The sequence below is a fragment of the Cavia porcellus genome, unplaced genomic scaffold, assembly GCF_034190915.1.
Source record: "Cavia porcellus strain 051 isolate PalLab524CR breed Dunkin Hartley unplaced genomic scaffold, mCavPor4.1 scaffold_10, whole genome shotgun sequence".
In the NCBI taxonomy this organism is placed as follows: Eukaryota; Metazoa; Chordata; class Mammalia; order Rodentia; family Caviidae; genus Cavia; species Cavia porcellus.
The window spans coordinates 10678769-10698470 of record NW_026947493.1 but is presented as its reverse complement, the minus strand read 5'-3'; the positions used below and the strand labels follow the sequence as shown (position 1 = coordinate 10698470).

Sequence of the window (19702 nt, the reverse complement as noted above, 5' to 3'; positions counted from 1 at the left end):
GTAACTCCCAGTAAAGTTAGTGTGTTTCTCCACACTCAAACTATGCTTCCTAGATTTGTGTATGGTTTTTATCTGTAAAATCTCATTCATATTATGTAAATGGAAGTGGATCTTGGAAGTTCAATGACAACTGGACCGTTTCTCCATTTGGTTGAGCCTTAACTTGTCTTATCTTACTCTTGGGATGCTATCAATGGACATACACTGTCTGCCATATTTTTCCTCCATTTAGCTTCTCTTAAGGTCCTACAGAATCCTTCTAAGCTGGATTTAATTGGTTTGGTGTCTACTAAGTGTACTAATGCTATGAATCATCTTCTAATAAACAAAGCCTAATTCACAACATCAGAAAAGAGGAACTGAGAAATGAGAAGATACAATCTCACTGTCAGCTCTCACTTCATGGAGGGTGATGGTAGAATTTCTCTTCCTACTTCACATATCCAAGATTCCTGTACTGTTAGGTCACTGAAGCCATTCTTCTTCACAGTCTCCATGGCCCTAATCAAGTACTAACCCTATCTCTCTAGCTCCAGGGAATGATGGAGCCAGAGAGTGGGCAAATCGTGGGGAAGGGTGTATTTCCTGCTAAGATCCCATGACTAGAACTGCAATTTTGTTCTGTAGTTTGGAATGCTGATAACAATAAGACATTTGGACAAACTATGGTTACAATCTAAAGTGGAAACGCCCACTCAATTTAAATGGAGCTGTCTCGGTAATCAGATGAGTGAATTTTGAACCACAGGCTCATGTCAGGTTTCTGAGCCTATATTTTTTTCACTTGAGAAGTGAGGGGTTTTGACTAGAAAATGAGTCTTAGGTCAAAAAGTCATGTACCTTCCCATCCCTGTTGGTATAATGTTCTACACATCTTTGGAGTCTCTAGGTTCCTTTGAGAATCTAATGCAAGCAGCGAAAAATGATAATATTTCAGAATTTAAGGAACAATTTAGGGATCCTACTCCTTTCACCTTGATCTCTCTCTACTTCAGAAACTCCTCTGGTATTTTTCAAGAGGAAGAATTTCTGCAAAATTGTGGAGGTAGGGCATATAATAGGTAATACCCCAAAATGTTCCTTGTGCATTCAAATAAATTGATCTTAAGAGATGATACCATTTTCATATTTCCTTATTATTTAATTACCTCAAACAAAATAAAACCTTGATAAAATCCAGTGACATTTGAGACAAAAAAAAAAAGCCATAAATCTCCAAAAGTATTTGGCACAATAAGCAGTAAGAGATTTTGCCCATGTATTAAAAATCAGTTGTCACTGTAGAATTTGATGGTAGTTACGATCCTGTTTATTGTCAAGTGGTTTTTTAGAATGTATTTGTTTTTATTTTTTTTTAAGATGGTTCAATATTACCTCCCAAATGCTTCCTTGATTTCTTAATACTAGACTCTGGCTTTTGATTCATCTCTGAAAAATCTGGCATAATTTGTATATTATATGATGGTGCTACAAACTCTGGCTGCCTTGTATAAACTAATCCAAAACATCTGTCCTGCATTTTGTGCTCAAAATCTCTAAAAGATGATACAGAATAATGGAAAACAAAAAGGCTTCTTTCTGAGCTTAGATATGCAAAATCTAGGCCCTTGCACAAACATTCAGAAACAAATTTGCTTTCTATAATCAATTCTAAGCACACATTAAAGTAAGTGTGCGTAAACCTTTCTTCAATACTCACCCAGCCAGAAGGAATCTAGTCAATCAGTGTATCTTCAAGATTCACTAAATTCTCATTATTCAGAAATTTTGGTTGACTGGAGCGTTGGTCACCCCCAATAGGCAAGCCTCCGGGACTTCACACACTTGTACATTCAAGTTCCTTTCACATTGATACTAGGTTTGGACACAGGACTGGTGCTAGCAAATGGGACCTGCATCAATCAGCCTAATGCAAACAGAGGCTTGAAAATGATTCACATAGATTATCTTCTAGTAATATCTCACCTTTGAAGGCAATTATTCCAAAGGATGACTATTGAGTACTGAGACTTCATGTAGAGTGAGGATCTGGGAAGGGAGTGATTATCTGGGAAGTCCCAGCCCCCATAAAATTCCACCTAAATAAAGATACAGGACTGAGACCTCAACTCTACCATGTGGAATAGAAAACTGATCAGTTGAGCTTGATCATCCCACAAAATCATAATAATAGTAATTTAAATGTAATAATAATAATTTAAATGTCTAAGTAAAGTAACAAAAAATGGAAACACTAGTTATACAGGTTTAACCCCACATTTTGGTGCACATAAAATGTAAATATGCCATGCATACATATATTACAGCAAATAATACAAAGTATATAAACACCGTGATGTGAATGTTAGTTCTTGTTCTTGTTTATCCTATTCACATCAAGTCCCTAATATCCATAATGGAGAAGAAAAATTGCCAAGTGTAAATTATACTTTAATTAATGTCTCTTTTCCAAAAATATCTTCTACTATGTTTGTCATCAAAATGAAATCACCAATTAAGACTTCAAAAATTTAGAAGTATGAAGAAGTGAATATTTTTCTTTATTATTTAGATGTAATCAAGATCGAAGGCATTTAGCATATAAAACATTTTAAAACTGAAGTGTCAACCTGAGCACATAACAACTTTTAAAAGTTGTATTTCCAGCTGAAGAATTGTTAGACTAAACATTTTGACTGTTCTTTATTGCACTAAACAGTTTAATTGATAAATCAAATATTTTGGCCTTTACTTTTCTTCAGACTTCTGTAAACTAACAGAAAATTTTATTTAATGTTGTCTTGATAACAGCAATTTCTACTCACTAAGCAATTTTTAGGTGCTAAGAATTCTGCGCATGTCTGTGTGTACTAACTCATCATTACAATTTTAAAAGTAGATCGGTTATTCCTACTCCAAGTGGAGGAAGAAGTTAAACAACACAGAAAAATTTTCCTGAGGTCAAAAAGCATCTAGGTGACAGGAGCACTTCCAAGTGACTGACTCAAAACCCTCTGTTTCTGTGATTCTCCAAGGTGAGGGTCAGAAGATATTTTTCTATAAAATTCTAGAAATAGTAAATATTTTTAGCTTTGACAGCCATAAGTCTGCAACCATGCAAGCTTTGACTGTGTTATAAAAGTAGCCATAGGCCATCTGAAAATAGATGGGTATGGCTGTATTTAAATAAAACTGTATAAAAAACAAGTAGTGGGCTGCCTTTAGCTTGTGGCTACAGTTTGCTGTCTTCCACCGTCTCCACCATTATTATCAAATTTGAGCATGAATTGAAAGAGAGCCTTCACCATCTTCCAGCGCTTCTAGCTCAGTGGGTCTGGGGTCGGTCCCAGAACCCTAATTCCCCAGTATCTCTGGGAACACTGATGCAACTGGAGACCCTCTCCTCTAAGGATATGGGGCTTATACTGCTGCTAATGAGGTAAAGTCGTAAGTCTATTATATTGTATTTTTGGTGAGCAACAGCACTGTTACGACAATTTTAATAGACTTCATATTTCTATTTCCTCCGTGTTGGATAGAGATCAGGGGCAATGGAAAGAGTTGGAGAGTGAATGGGAGAGTTCTTGTGGTTAAATGCAGATTTAGATCTTCAATTCCTTCTGCCTTATCCACATTCTTTCTTAGCTCTCCTTTCTCCATCTTTGGAAGACGCATCCAGAAGGTAATAGATTCACGATAATGTAACTAAATTTTCTACGAAGATAACAAAAAGCCAGAAATTTCAGTGTTGGTGTAAACCAAGAAGCAAAAGAAACAGTATTACAGATGTAAGTGCATAAATGAAGTAAAAGCAACATTTACCACTCTCTGTCTCAGAGTCATGTCCTGGACGTCAGCAGGCCCCAGACCCTTATCTTTGACAGCTGTGCAGTTTGTAGCTGTGACGCTGCTACTTAAAGTGAAACCCAAATCATAACACCCATGAGTGAATTCCAGATCTTTCTTTACCACGTTAATGACCTGGGGTATGATGTTTACCTCCTTTTCTCTTCATTTGTAAAACAGGATTTTAATTGTATCTCTTTTATAGGGATATAAAGACTAAATAAATTAATATGTGGACAGGGATTGGCAGCATGATAAATCCTTATTAAGATGATGTGTAGTATTGAATACATTGTATATCTGAAGAGACCAAGTGCAGGAAAGATTGAATGGTTCATTCACAGCTACCTCATAGATGTAGTAATTGGACAAACATGATGCAAACCTGTCTGTGGCTGATTCCAAATCTTTAGCGCCTAAGAAAATGAAAATACAAGCAAAGCCAAAGCAGTATCTAATCCTTCTCAGCACAACATTAGACTAAGGAGCACTAACCAAAAGATATCTCTCATCTCCCAAACACAGGGAATTGTACAGAAATGTAAGGTTGAAAAAGAACGGACTTTTGCACAGGCAAAAGAGCCGTATCTATGTGGGGTGAGGAGAGGGCATCCTGGTACACACCAGCAGCAAGGCCACCTTGTATATAAACATATAACAGTGTCTCTTCAAGAAATAGACTGTTTTTGTGGTGGAGTGAGGGCCACAGACATAGGACAATTTTCCTGCACTAAATATATATACACACACACTATGAAATTTACAAGAAAGGAAAAGAACCCTTTTAACTACTGTAGGAAAAAGAGTAGAAGATATTGTACCAATAATTTGCTATTCATCAATAATTAATAAATAAATAAATAAGTAAACAGAAAAATTAGTATTCCATCACCATTACACCTCCCACATTCCAGTTACTTAGCTAAGTGGGGCAAGAGGCAAAGGAGTGCCTGAGGTAGCCAGGAAAATATTAAAGGGAAAAATTTTGTGAAAATAATTTTACAAGCCTTCTGTTTTCCAACAAGGGGCATATCTGTCCCAGGAGCTTTGCAGCTGTGCCTTAAACAGAGCAAGCTATTAGGTTTACAGCTCCTAGAAAATAGTTTCACACAGCTCTGATTGCATGGGGCCCTCCGAGGTCTTGCTGCAGGTTTGGTTTGGTTTCATGGTGATTTTATATTTCCTGTTCAAATTTTTATTAGTTTTATATAGATACATAAGCATGAGGGGTCAAGGGGGAGGGAGAAACATAAGAAGACAAAATGGAGGTAAGTTAGTAACAGGAATTTAAAGAAAAAACTGTCGCTCCATTTGTGGAAGGTGGCGCTAGAGTCGAGACATGAAGGTCCAGACTGAGTCAAGAACCGCTGCCAAAGCCCAGCAGCAGAGCAGAAAGCTGCACCTCCTTATGTGAACTCCCTTCCCTCTAGGCAGGAGGATTACGTTGTATTTCATTGTATAGACGTTCGGGACAGAGCAACAGAAGTCACTGTAGACCAAAGTCATTCTAAATGTATTTTAGCTGCTGAGTAAGAGCGTTCAGGGGCCAGGATGTGAGGATTCAAGGCCAAGCTCTCTCCTTCCAGCTGGGGAACCCAAGACACCAGGGTCTTTAATCTTCACTGGTGAGATAAGGACAAGGGCTGTGTGTGCACACAGCTCATTGAATAGTGGGTGGAACCAAGAGGAAAATGATAATAAATGAGGTTGTTTACACACTATATACATAGAATATGTATTTAGAATATATATTTAGAAAAGTATCAAGAACATAGTAAATGGCCTACTTCAAAATGAGCTGGTTACCCTTTTTGGAAAAATTTATTTTTCTTTTAAATGCAATGGTTCTTAAAATTCTGCTTCCTCTTTTTGGTATCCTAGACCCAGAGCTTCCAATGGGATCCACTGTGACCGTGTAGAAACTGCAGGGAAACGCAGCATCTGCTAGTCCAGATCTTGCCTGCTCTCCTTTTTTGAGTGTCATTCACGAGGACATTCCTAATACACACCCTGCCCATAGGTACCAGCTGAGAGTGCGCCTGCAGGAAACAATCTGTGACTTCTGCAACAGTCCTGCTCTTACCTGGTGGCCAACCCAAGCAGAACTGCAACTCACAGGACCTGGAGCAGACCACACACTTTCACCCCGCCTCTTTCTCCTCTGTGTTTTGCCCCCCACATAATATGATATCTAATACATGGAAATAGGTAGCAAGTGGTGATTGTTCAGTGGATGTATGCCACGTGTCCAGCAAAACCCTCCCTGCCCTTCTTCCAACCTCCTTTTCCTGAAAAAATATCCCATCCAATGTCTTTCAGCCTAAAGGTCTTCTCCTCTTTACATTTTCTGGTTCTAGCTTTTTTTCTTTTCTTGGTAATGTTATCACCTTCTTTGATCAGTCAGAGACTTTTATTATAACTTATTATAGCTGTTTATTTTCTTATTTCCCTCCAACACATGCAAACCTTGACTTTTTTAAGTACCTTGAGGTCATGGCTGTTTTTACTTATATTTATCCAGCAAATAGTTGAAGCTCAATATGTGTTCAAACACGAAACTTAGTTCAGTGATTTCCTAATGGATATGTGCATTTAAATCATCTGCAAAAATGTTAGAAATACAGATTCTCATGGTTGGCCTGTAACCCAGTGGAGAATCCAGGGATAAAGACAATTTGAGAGTGCCTAAGACTTCGGTTTGACTATTTACTATTTTTACTGAGAAAAGATCCATTTAGTTATAGGTTCACTTTTTAAATATTCATCTAGTATTTGTTTCTGCAAAAGGCTCAGTTCTTGTCAGAAACATACCAACCAATAATGCCTTTGCTCCTACAGGAAATGACTGTGTATCTAGAACAGATCCAGTTCTGTGACTGACAGAGAGAGCCCTGGAGACAGTTACCTCTGTGACTACTGGTCCTGGCCTTCACTGGCTGTGCAGACAATAGCCAGACAATTTCCTTCTGCGCCTGAGTCTTTTCACTTGTAAGATGGGCACAGTAATGAAAAGGGTGACTGGATGCCTGCAGAGGAAGTGTCCAGAGCTGAACCTGACAAAGGAAAACTAGCAAATGTTATGTTACTATTAAAGTAACTGCTTTTATTATTTTAGAAAATTACTTTGCAGAAACGTGCGTGACATTAAGGGAGTTATTGCCTAACTGTCAACATTTAAAAGTTAGAGAGAGAAATGCCTAACAAATTCACCATTTGAGATTCGAATCCCAAGATATACACCATCTCTCAAGGTTGGTTGCTTTTTTGTGATCTCTTGGTCCCTGGTGCCTGAAGATTATTTTCTCACATTTTGTCATTTTGGCAAGGTTCTCTACGCTGAAACAAATATGTTCTACAGTTTAGCACTCTACAAGGGAGTTGGGTGAAGGTTTCTTTTTTTTTTTTTTTTTTTTTTTATAAAAATATCTCAGAGGCTTGAAATTGCAAAATCCTTTAGCTATAGTATTTCAGCCCAGTGGCCTGCGTTCTGAAAGCAGCCTTTCACACAGACAGTAGTATATCAATTTGTCACCAGCTTGGAGATCCTGGCAGAAAACTGTGAAAATTACGTACCTGTAATTTGGTTTTCTCATTACAAGGACCTTGACCAGTCTGGGGACTGCTGAGTAAGGTCACTGACACTTAACAGAGAGCAGCTGGACTGAAGAATTTGATGCTCAAGCTCAGCAGCCCCTCCTCTTCCCTCCGCCTCCACATCCCCCACTGGCAGGAAATTACACCCAAACCGCAGAAAACATTGCAAATACTTGTATCCAAAAGATATAATTAAGATGATCAGCTTAAATAAAAAGGCTGTGACCTGTTTCTTACTTTGAATAAATAAGTCAGGTATAATAACCCATTTTACTTGTCTCCCAAAATGTTTATGCACTTGAAGGTGACAGAAAATTTAGATTTCAAAGGTTTTACCCTAAAACGTAATTTAGAGTAACCTTGAAAAAAAGGTTTTCACATAAAAACTCTAGAAAATATTGCAATGAAAATCTCACAGTCCACTCAGAACTCTAACTCTGAATAAGGAACTGAGAACACTCTACTCAAAAGACAGGACTATGCGACAGATTTGGAAATCTGTCTTGTAGAAGATAAACTCATTCTGGACCATGGTAAAGGTACAATGAAGGCAGATGGAGGGAAATATATAAAGGGTAGGACTCAGGGTCAACATATATTTTTGATGTAGAAATGTCATTTTATTCATTACCAAAACCCTATTTCCAATTAGAAAGGGAACAGGGTTTGCTCACAGATATACCCTAACAACCACTAAAGAATAAGATGAATATTATGGAGTTTTAGGTACAGATAGCATGTTCTGTTGTATGTAGAACCCTCTCCATTGTCACACCCTGCAGTTTTCAACAAAATGAGTAAAATAACAAAAAGCTAATTTCCAGAGAATCTTTTACGGAAAAGGAGCGGAAGGGGGCTGAGCAATACCTCCGTGAAAATGAGGATGGAAGCAAAGACTGAAGTATGACAGCTGGAATGTGGATGGAGTGATGCGTGAAGATGTATGCTACTAGGAATCTGCACAATGCGGAGAGCTCTGGAATTTCAGAAAAGTTCATGATGGGTTAACATGCCCCAAGAAAAGGGACCCCTTGCTTTAGCCTTGTGCCCCTTCCAAAAAAAGATAAAAGAGAAAGATTCTTCTATGGTCTCCTAGGTTATGAAGAGACTCTCTGCCTCAGGGATAACAAGTCCTGCCATGATTTCCTCCCAGGGATGGACTCTGACCCCCTTGGTCAACACAGTGAATCCATTGAAGGCCACAAGTGAATGGTCTACAAAAACTCAAGGAGCACACACGTAAAGATGCCATGCTGATCACTGTGTTAGGTAAACTCAGCCTTGGAGGGAGACAGTATTGGAGGAGCTTTCTTAGAAGAGGGATGCAGCTGGGAGTAATCTGAGCAAACAGTGTGTTCAGAATCCAAGACTGCCTGGTACTCTGATGCAACAGCCAATCACCGAGCTCACCTCCTTCCCTGTGGCCAATTTTGGGGATTTGGGTGCCCTAGGAAGGCAATGGAGGGACCAATTCAGAAAGAATTTCATAAGTCAACCTGAAGAGTTTGAAATTTGTGTGGTAGTGGTGGTGGTGGTGGTGGTGTGTGTGCGTTAGTGTCTATGTCTGTGCAGCTTGCTCTGGGAACCTGACTGAAGTGTTTGTGCATACTGAGCACACATCCCACCACTGAGCTACATCCCTAGTCCTGCATTTTATCTTGATGACTGTGAGAAACCACGGAAAATAGTTAAACAAGTAATGATGTGATTATAACTGAAGACCAAAGTACATGGAGGGTCACTAGATAAGCACTATGTTTTACAACTTAGGCATTTACCTGTCCAATCATCCTCTTAGCCCAAGGACTCATGCTTCCTTTAAGACCTGCTTTACTCTATGAAGTATCATCTAACACTACCACTGACCCCTGTCATATTTGTTTTTTGTCCCTATATCATTTACTTCCTTGTACATATTCTAGTAATGAAATATTCTTTGTCATTGCGTATCCAAATCTTTGTAAATCATTCAGAATACAGAATCACAAGGCTAGACAAGAGAAAGATAACATAAGTGAGTAAAGCAAACCAGATATAAGAGACATTTGTTTGCATGGAAGCAAGTAATAGTCTTTACTTCCGCACATAGGCAAAGAGGTAGAAGGAGCATCGCCCAACGTTGAAAAGCAACAGCAGCAGCAGACATAGGCAGCATGATTAGGTAAGTGTAATTAATCACAGTATCAGAGAAGCAACAAGGGCTGATGAGTGCTGTAACAGATCAGACAGATGATCCACTTTTGTAATCGAAGCAATCTCAGCTAGGTCCAAAGTGACTATTAACAAGCAGTGTGAAGTCTCTTGGCTAAAAAAGAAAAAAATGATATCTGGATATTTATTTGAAATATTCTGACACTAAACGGTGACTCAAGATCTTTCTAACAATTATTTACCAATATTTTCATTTTAGCAGCTCAAACGTATCTCACAGATCCAAGATCTACAACTTGTGTTATACACGTTGATAGGACCATGAAGTCTAAGATGAAATGTCTTACTCTTGTGAATGTAGCACACTGTCTTTATTATTCATCTAGTCTTGACTTTGTGTTGGTTTTTACTGCTATTTTACTTTTCATGTTTATTTCCAAATTCTCATATTGATGAGACTGTTTGCATATTAAAAATCATTTCTCAAGGATCTTTTGATACCCTAGTAGCATGCCCAATTTCCTGTTGTAGAGACACAGTAATAAATATAAAACCCAAAATTCATTCATTACTTACTGTAGGTCATGCCATTATATAAGTAATGCTCTATTTACATCACTTTTATTTGCTTCTCAAAACCATTGTAAAATAACTACAAGTCTTTTGATTCCTACTTACAGGGGAAAAACTCAAGGCTGGAGAAACTAAGCAACTCTTCCAAGCTCATACTGTTAGCAAGTTATGGAGCTTGGACCCACACGTGGAGTGCTAAGCCTAGGAGTATTGTTGTTCAGCTTAAAGTACCCAATGATGGTTTAGAATTCAGAGAACTTGAAGTAGGTATTTCTTCTGATTCACCTGAACTCTATGATACCTCAAGACTATTTCCCAAATAACTGAGTCATATCAAGTAATTTTCAATAGAATAATGTTTTGTACAAAAAAGAATGTGGAGTGATCTTTTGACCTTATGATGATTAATTGTGTGGTGATTTATAAACCTTAAAGAGTAGCTTTTAACAATGGTTTCCCCAAGGTGTGTACTGATTTTCTCCATATTTCATATGAATATAAAAGTAAAGATAGAAATAAATCTCAAATATTTTTAGAATACTAATTTAAAAGAAATGAAAGCACAGTCAAGTGACAATTCAAAGTACTAGGGATCTCCAATGAGCTAACTGATTGTGTCACTGACTAATCATTTATTTATTTATTTACTTATTTATTATGAAGAGAAGAAAACAGAAAAATCAAGTAGTCAACTAACAATTAATAAACAATAACAAAAGCAAAATGATGACAACAAGAGCAACAAAAAATGCAATACAGGATTTCAAAACAAGATGATAGGAATTTAACAATGGTTGGTATATTGCATACCATTATCCTCATAGTAATTGCTCAGATACAGGCATTTAAGACTGATCAAACAATATAATTCCCCTTTGAGTTAGTTTCTTTCCCTTTTACTGTATCTATTCTAATTTTCAAATCTTAATTACTTTTTTCAGTTTCTACACTAGCAAAACAATACAGAGTTTACACACACAAGTCTGATTCATTTCACTTGTGAGTATGGTCTAATTGCATCCATTTATTTATAAAAGCCTCAAGCTTATCATTCTTTATTACTGAGTACTATTCCATTATTTAAAAAAAATATCTTTTTTTATCCATTCCTTCATTGATGGGCATTTAGGTTGTTCCCATGACTTAGCTATTAAGAATTCTGCTGCTATAAACGTGGGTACGCATATATTGATATAGTATGTTATTTTCAGTTCTTCTGGGAAAATACCCAAAATAAGAATATCTGGGTCAAATGAAACCACTAATCTTAGTTTTTTGAGAAATTCCCACACTGATTTCCACAGTGGTTGTACCAGTCTACAAACCTACCAACAATGAAGAAGGGTTCCATTTCTCCCACAGTCCCACTGGCAATTGTTATTGGTTAATTTCTTGATGTTAACCATCCTTTTTGGAGTGAGATGATATCTCAGTGTTGTTTGAATTTGCATTTCTTGAATGATCAATGTGTTGAACATTTTCATATATTTATTTGCCATTTGTATTTTTCATCTGAGTATTGTATATTCATCTCAGATGCTTGTTTTGGGATTGGGTCTTTAACTTTGGGGGACCTGATTTTTTTTCAGTTCTTTACATTCCATATAAAAGTCCTTTGTTCAAGGAACAGTTGGCAAAACTCTTTTCCCAATCTGTGAATTTTCTTTTCACATCATTGGTGATTTCTTTCCATATGAAAAAAAAGTTTTTTAGAGGCTGTGAATATAGCTCAGTGGCACATTGCCTGCCTGGCAAGTGCGAGGTCATGAGTTTCATTCTCATTAACCCCTCAATAAAAACCTTTTTAGGAAGATGAAATTCCAGTTGTCTCTTTGAAGTACTTCTTGTGAAGTTTGATTTTTATTCATAAACTCTTGACCTACCCCTATATCCTTAAGACTTCTACCTACTTCGCCTTCTAGTAGGATTAGTATTTTTGTCTTAATATTTATATCTTTGATCCATTTTGACTTTAGTGCATGGTGATAGACATGGGTCTGGTGTTAGTTTTTGGCGTATGGAGAGCCAGCTTTTCCAATACCACTTATTAAAGAGGCTGTCTTTCTTCCAATGAACATGTGTGGCTGTTTTGTCAAAGACAAGGTTTCTTAGTGTGTTTGACTGACTAGCCATTTAATAGGTATATGCCAATTTTAGGGTAAAGTGGGTTTACATAAATAAAATATTACTCTTCTCTGCTTTACATATTAGAGTTCTGTTCCAGATTTTGTTTACCAAATCCATGCTGTTCTATGGGAAAGTTAGAGAACTGCTTCCTAATATATAGCATCTTAGTCTCTACCCTCCTACTGCATTGCACATCACTGAGCAGTCAGTGGATGTGATAGCTTTGTGTTATATTTATGCATTCTATTGCACAATTCGTTGTAAAGTATACTATCATTTTATGTGCAAAAAGAAAAAAATTCCAGTGAAACTAGAATGCCATTAACTCGGAGATCTTAAAACTTTTAAAAAGTATATCGAGGGTTGTATACCTACATTACTAGCATTGTAGGGGCCTGAGGCAAGAGGATTGGGAATTTAAGTCAGCCTGGGAAAAATTTAAAAAATAAGAGAGAATCAAAAAATGAGATCGTATCAAGTTTTAAAAATGTATGCACAGCAAAGGGAACAACCAACAGAGTGAAGAAACAACCTAAGAATGGAAAATTTTTTGCCAGTTAGTCCTCAGAAAAAGGGCTCACATCTAGAATGCATAAATAGCTAAAACAATTAGCCACTCCAAAATATAAATCCAATCAAAAAATGGGCAACTTCAATGAAAAGAAGTAGAAATGACCAACAAATGCATGAAAAAAAGTTTTCAACATAATTGGCCATTAGGAAAATGCAAATTAAAACAACACTGAGATTCTAAATTACCCTAGAAAGAGTGGCCATCATCAGGAAATCATGTAATAACAAATGCTACAAAACTTTTGCGTGGAAAAAAGAACCCTTCCATATTGTTTATAGGAATGTAAATTAGTTCAACCATTATGGAGATTGTAGGAGATTCCCCAGAGAACTAAAACTAGAAATTTCATTTGACTCAGGTATTCTTCTTTTCGGTGTCTACTCCACAGAGATAAAGACATTATACCACAGTGATATATGCACAGCCATATTTATAGCAGCATAGTTCATAATAGCTAAATCTTTGAAATAGTCTATATGCCCATCAATAGATGTTGGAAAAAGAAAATACAGTATTTAAACACAGTGGAATACCATTCTGCCAAAAAGAAGCACAAACATAAAGGACTTCCTATGTAAATAGATGACCCTTGAGACCATAATATTAAGTGAGATAAATTAGACACACAAGCTTAAATATTGTATGGTCCTCTCATATGAGAAACCCAAAATATAAGTAAAAAGTGAAATAAAAGAACATACTAAGAGTAGAGCGATTTTTCTCTAAATGGAAGAGGAAAAAAGAGATGGAGAGAGGAGAAAGAGAAGGGAAAGGGAATTTTAAAATAATCAAAAGAAAAAAATGGAAACAGAGCTTTTGCAAATTGGAAGGGAACCAAAAATTTAGGAGAAGAAAGAAACAGTTGAGATGGGGGTCAGGAAAAGGAATTATAATGTGTTATGTTCACGTACCAACTCCTCCCATTAAATGCAACCATTATGTACTCCAAATATAATAATAAAAATAAAATAAAATGGGCTACAGGTGTAGATCAGTGCAAGAGCTCTGAGTTCAATTCCCAACACCACCAAACAGGAAAAAGAAAAAGAAGCTTGAACTTTTAATCCAGATTACTTAGGCGCCCATTCTGGTTGCCTATTATCTACTTTTGAAGACCTGTAATGTCTCCAATGTTTTGGTTTTGTTGGTTTCGTACTTTACTGTTTTGTTCAATTTTATTATAACTGATGATATAGGCAATTCTATTTGAGATAGCGGGAGGCATTATGGTAACCATTGTTGATCACCTTGTATTATGTTTTTACATTATCTATTATGTCCACCCTTTTGATTTAACCGACTCTGTTCTGTTATGTCACATTTGGTTTTACTCTCTTCCCAAAAAGTAATAAGAGCTGTGGGAGTAATAAAACCCAAAATGTGTAATAGTCATTGTACAAAAGAGAGGAAAAGAAAGTGCTCTAAATGATATAACTGCATGTATATTTAAGTGTATAAGATAGACAATGATATTACTGAGTTTTGTTGGATCATTGATCAAAACTGTTTGCAGTCTCACTGTTTGAATGTCCACTTTATATGCTTTAATTTTGTAACTATTTCTAAGATGGCAATATGTAATCCAGTAACTAGTGATTTCCTACTCTTTATTTTTTTTTCCTGAAATTCTGTATAACTTGTACCCTTTTTCTGCTTTTTTTTTCTTTTTCTCCTTAAATAAAATTTAAAAAAAAGAAATCTGGGTAATTCTACATTCTGTAACCATCAACAAATGACTAAGCCTCTAACATCAGCTGCAAAATAGTGTTCTTATTACAACCCAGTGCAGAAAGGTACTGCTTAAATAAGAGAATGAAGAAAAGGGTACTCTTAAATAAGCGAATGAATATAAGACAAGACGCTTGGGGTACGGCAAGTTTATGCTAAAGATTATCTATTGTCATTATTAAGAGTCCTAAAGAAGGACTAAATGTTTTCCCCCAAAACTCATTTATTGAAGCCTAATCTCCAATATGATGATAGTTGAAAGTGGAGACTTTAGGAGACGATTAGATCGTTAGAGTGAACCTTTATGAAGCGATCAGTACCCTTATACAAGAGGCCCCCAAGAGAAGATTTTGCTCCTCCTCCATGTGAGTACAGAGGGAGAGTGTGACCTCTGTAAGCCAGAGAATGAGGCCTCAGCAGACACTAACTCTGTCATCACCTTGGTTTTGATTTCCAGGCCTCCAGAACTGCGAATGCTACTAAAGTTCTACAGTTCCTAAGTCGTCCTCGTTATCAGCAGCATGAACACAGTGGCACTGCCATCGACCTTATGTATAAGGTTATAAACTATTAGGGGAACAGGCAGGAAGGCCAGGTTGTGTGACACCCATGTACATAAGTGCCCTTGGATGCCATGCTCCTCCTTTCAATCTCTTTTTCACAAATTTTTTTCTCAGTCAGAAGGTGTAACATATATCTGAGTTAATGGACTTTTATCCCTAAAGGAAGAAGTCTGCCTGATGATAGAAAGCTCTGTTCAGATGCTAATTTAATCTCTTTGGAAAGACTTTAACTCTCTATGGTGACACCACATCACACAAATAGATTTCTTGTGTCTTATGGTCCCAGAACTAAAAGGATGGAGTAGGTTTTCCTTCTAAGATTTTGATCTTGTATGCAATAGTACGGAACAACATTTAGATGAATAATGAAATAATAGATATATTAATTAGCTGGGTTGTAACAATCATTTCATGATGTACACACATGTCAAAACATTGTATTATAAACCTTAGATACATTTATTTTTAATTTGTCACCTATACTTGGTAAAGCTAGAAAAAGAAAAGGAAAACAAAAAGGATTTTCTGAATATATTTTAAAGAAGTCTCAATTTAGGAGCTAATTTTAGCAATAGTTTTTGCGTTGAATGTGGAAAAAGCTTCTTAGTCCTTTTTATTATGTATACTAGTTATTTTATGTATGGAATTTTGTGTGGATGAGTAGGAACACAGCCACTCTGTTTTCACAGTCTACTGAACTCCGTACATGCCTTTGCCTTTCCAATTTCCTGTTGGGTTTGCGAATGCCTCTGATTGTGACCTTATCAATATGCTACATTCTGAACTAAATTCGTGTATGCTCTAGGCTATACTTCACTGAAAACAGAACCAAACTTCATGTCACAGTGCACTGGCGGTCAGGTGGCTCTCCTCAGCAGCACCGTGACAAGTCTTTGGACTGTCAACCTTGTGTGGATCCACAGAGATTTCCAAACTCATTTCAGAAGGGAAATGAGGAAAGGAAGTTCACGTCAAACATTTTAAAGAACAAATCTCTTAGTGGTTTATCTCATGCCTAACAATATTCTGTTTGCCAGCATTCAGCCACAGGGCTCCCACAACTGGATTCTTCCTCAATGAAATAAGAACATGTTCTTCCTTTTCCTTTTCCTCCTCTACTGACATCATTCTTTTCCAGGTACTCTTTATCTCACCAAAGTAATTCCTTCAGAAGTCTTCCAGATTCTGGTCTTTTTTTTTTTTTCTCTTTCTGAGTCGATGTCCTCACAGTGGTGCTCAGTTCACCTTTCAGTCCTATTCTGATTTACATGGTTGGGAGCAGTTTCTTTGGTACCAGCAGGACAGGGCTGTCCTGTGTGTGATGTTCAGCTGCTGTTGGGTGTTGGGTACCCACCTCACAGCACAACTGCTCGAGTATAATTCTTTTCAGGTTAACTGAATCCCTTCTCTTTCCATGCCTGGCCTCACTTTAATCAATATTATTCTGTCTTTTGAAAACACACTCATTATTTAAGATATAATCTAGGAGTATCCCTTCTCCTTTCAAGCATGTCTTGATTCACTTGTAGGACAGAAAAGACTATTCCAAACAGCTCCTTGAGAATAGTTTAAAAATTCTTTTCAAAGGTCTGTTTGGATAGGTGTTTCAGGTTAGTGATGCATGGGCCATCCATCTCCCTAAGTTCTTGCTCCTTACATACCTGCAGTAGATACCAAATTTATTTTTGCCACATCAATCTCATTCTTTGAACCTCATAGATACTCAATTACTCATTTAATATATTAACTAATTGGTAAAACTTTAGCTGGGACTCAAAGACTCCACAAAAATGTAAAATTATTCAGTATATTTTTTCTCTAGTATGATACAAAATCATTGAAAGAAGATTTTTATCACATTAAATATTTAAATTTTTCTTATACCAGATAATTTATAAATGTACACTTAAGACAGAAAACCATGAAGGGCTTTGACCTCCCTTTAAAGTATGAAACTTCTGTGTGTGGATTCTGAGGCTGTAGGCGAAGAAACATCCCAATGACATTCGCACATTAAATCCTGAGCCACTCTCTGTCTACCTCTGCTCTATTTGATGTATTTTCTCTATTCTCTTTTTCTTACATAGACCTCATCTTTCCAGACCTTTCATCTGATTCTGGGTTCAATTCTCCCCAAACTGGGTCCATTCTCCTAAACTGATGACCTTCTCCTTGAGTCCTTAGCAAGACACTCTCTTGGAAAGTGTACTAATTATGTAGCTTTATTTCCTTATTAATTTACTTTTATATGGATGCAAATAAATACAAGATTATAAGTATAGTAAGACAGAACACTTTGAGCAGCAACCAACAGCAAAATTTGACTCATATTGGTAGAAAAAAATATGGGATTAATTAATTCTCATAATAAAAGCCCAGAGGTAGGTTGCACACCACACCTGCAATTCTCTTGGCTTGGTCTTTCTCTGTGTTTTCTTCAACCTTGGGCCAATAAGAAAATAGATGTCATAATTCCAGGCATCACAGCAGGCATGACAAGACTAGGAGAGAGAAGATAACTATTTGTTCTTGTGTTTTCTTTGCCAAGAAAGAAAATTATTTCTAAAAATTCCCATAAGAATTTATTCATGGGTCAGATTGGGTCACATGCAATTTACACACCAACCACTGGCAATGGAGTAAAGTTACCCTAATTGGCTAAAACTATTAGTTTGGCATGGAATGAGATTTCAGCCACAATAATTAGTGCAAAGGAGAACACAAGAAGGAGGAAGAAACGAAAGAAAGAAAAGTAAACTATAATAAAATTTCTTATTTGCTAAGTCCACCCTTTGTAAATAATTGATATATTTCAAAGATCTCTGTTGGATCTGACAATCTAGATGGGAAAATGAGTTTCTGGGGAATCTCTGGAAATTCAGTCCACATCTGCAGGTTCCATTTAGTAGAGAATTCATGTAGCTTCTGCTCACAAGTCATTGACAGAATAGCCATATTCTAGCAACTGGCAGGAAGCCCAATTCTATCATTTGAACTTGCCTACTAACCAGGTTACTAGAACTATTTGATGAACAGCATTAATAAGTACCATAGTTCAACTAAATATTCAGCCCAAACAACTCAGAAATCTTGGTCGCCTATCACAGCAGAGGTTTATTTCTCACTCCTCCTGCAGGTCCATGCAAGTGGTCATCAGGGTTTTCCTCCTTAGAGTCAACTACCTGAAGCGTTATCTCAACATGAGTATTCATGATCACCATAGCAACGGAAAGAACATGGCACTACTTTTGAAAACTCCTGTCTGGAAGTGACACTTTTCAATCCTACCTACATTTTATAGGCAACTTATATGGTCAATCCGGAAGCTGAGACAGGGCCGGGAAGTGCAGTTCTTTGCTGTGCCTAGCATGTAAAGAGCTGACCTGCACTGCACTCAGGAGTACCTTACGCTCCCTGCTTCTGTTTCCCCAGCATGGCATCTTGGGTTTCCCCACTACTTCTCCGATCATTATTAGCTTGTAAGTAGCCTATTTTGTGGTAGTAAATAGTTTCACCTAGTGCAATGCCAGAACTCTCCACTACTGCCATGGTCCCTGTTATTGCCATTCTCAACGAAATCAGTTCATCACTTCACTATCTTCAGAGTTAAGGTCAGGGCATGCAATTTGAACTGCAATCATATGTCCAAGATGCAGGAGATATGAGAAGTGAGTGCATGCCATTTTTAACTTCTAAGCTGAGGAAAATCTTAGATTCATTATGATGCAGAGATTTTCTAAATTTATAGGAGTTTAGATCCAAAAATGGATTCTAAATGTTAGTCAATCAGTTAGTCAATATTGCAAAGCAGGAAAGGTTCTTTAGGTTCCTACAAAAGAAACCAATACTAGGAGTTGAAAAAAATAAGAGAAACACACTTAAAACACTGTAGTCAATGAGGGATGGAACCTCTAACCCAAAGAAGAGAAGGATTGACTAGGCAAAGCTTGGTTACACACAGAGGGAAGAATCAAGGCAAACCGTCGATCAGGCAGGAGCTTGGTGTGTTCTCATAACTAATCGTAGCTGGAGCACAAAGGACAGAAAAAGGCCGGGCTGGAGATATGGGCAGAAGTCAGCTAATGCGGGACCTCTTGGGCTGTGGTTGGTGGTTTGCATTTTATTCCCAGAACAACAGGAAGTCAGTGTGAGTTTTCAGTAAAGAAGTAAAACAATCCAATTTCTACTATTTAAGAAAAACACTTTTGGCCATCTTCTGGAGAAGGAATTGATAACTGAGGAATCAGATTGAGGTATCAGATGGGAGACTGTTGTGATATCTGGGACTGTGGGAGGGAGAACCTGGCTCCAAATAAGGAAATAACTGTACATGTGGAGATCCAGGGCTGCATCAGAGGAATACATTTGAGGCAGAATTAGTGACTTGAATTTTGTAAGTTAGGAAAGAAGAAGAATTGTGGGGGATTTCTACTGAATAAATGAATGGTTGTAACTTTTGCTAAATTGGAGAAGTAGAAACCAAGGCTGATAATAAAAGCTGAAGAGCTCTAATGGAGACATGTCCAGTTTACAATGGTAGGATGTCATCAGATAAGCAAGGCTTTTA

General features: G+C 37.1%; 1 long non-coding RNA gene across 1 annotated transcript in view; it reads right to left on the bottom strand.

Annotated features, from left to right (window-relative positions):
* The window catches only part of LOC134477835 (uncharacterized), a 29802-nt gene extending 22329 nt beyond the window's left edge, over positions 1 to 7473 (bottom strand). Inside the window, exon 1 of the long non-coding RNA XR_010050071.1 lies at positions 6731 to 7473. This is a non-coding gene — a long non-coding RNA (uncharacterized LOC134477835). The remainder of the gene's footprint in view (positions 1 to 6730) is intronic.
* Between the last annotated feature and the right edge of the window lie 12229 nt (positions 7474 to 19702).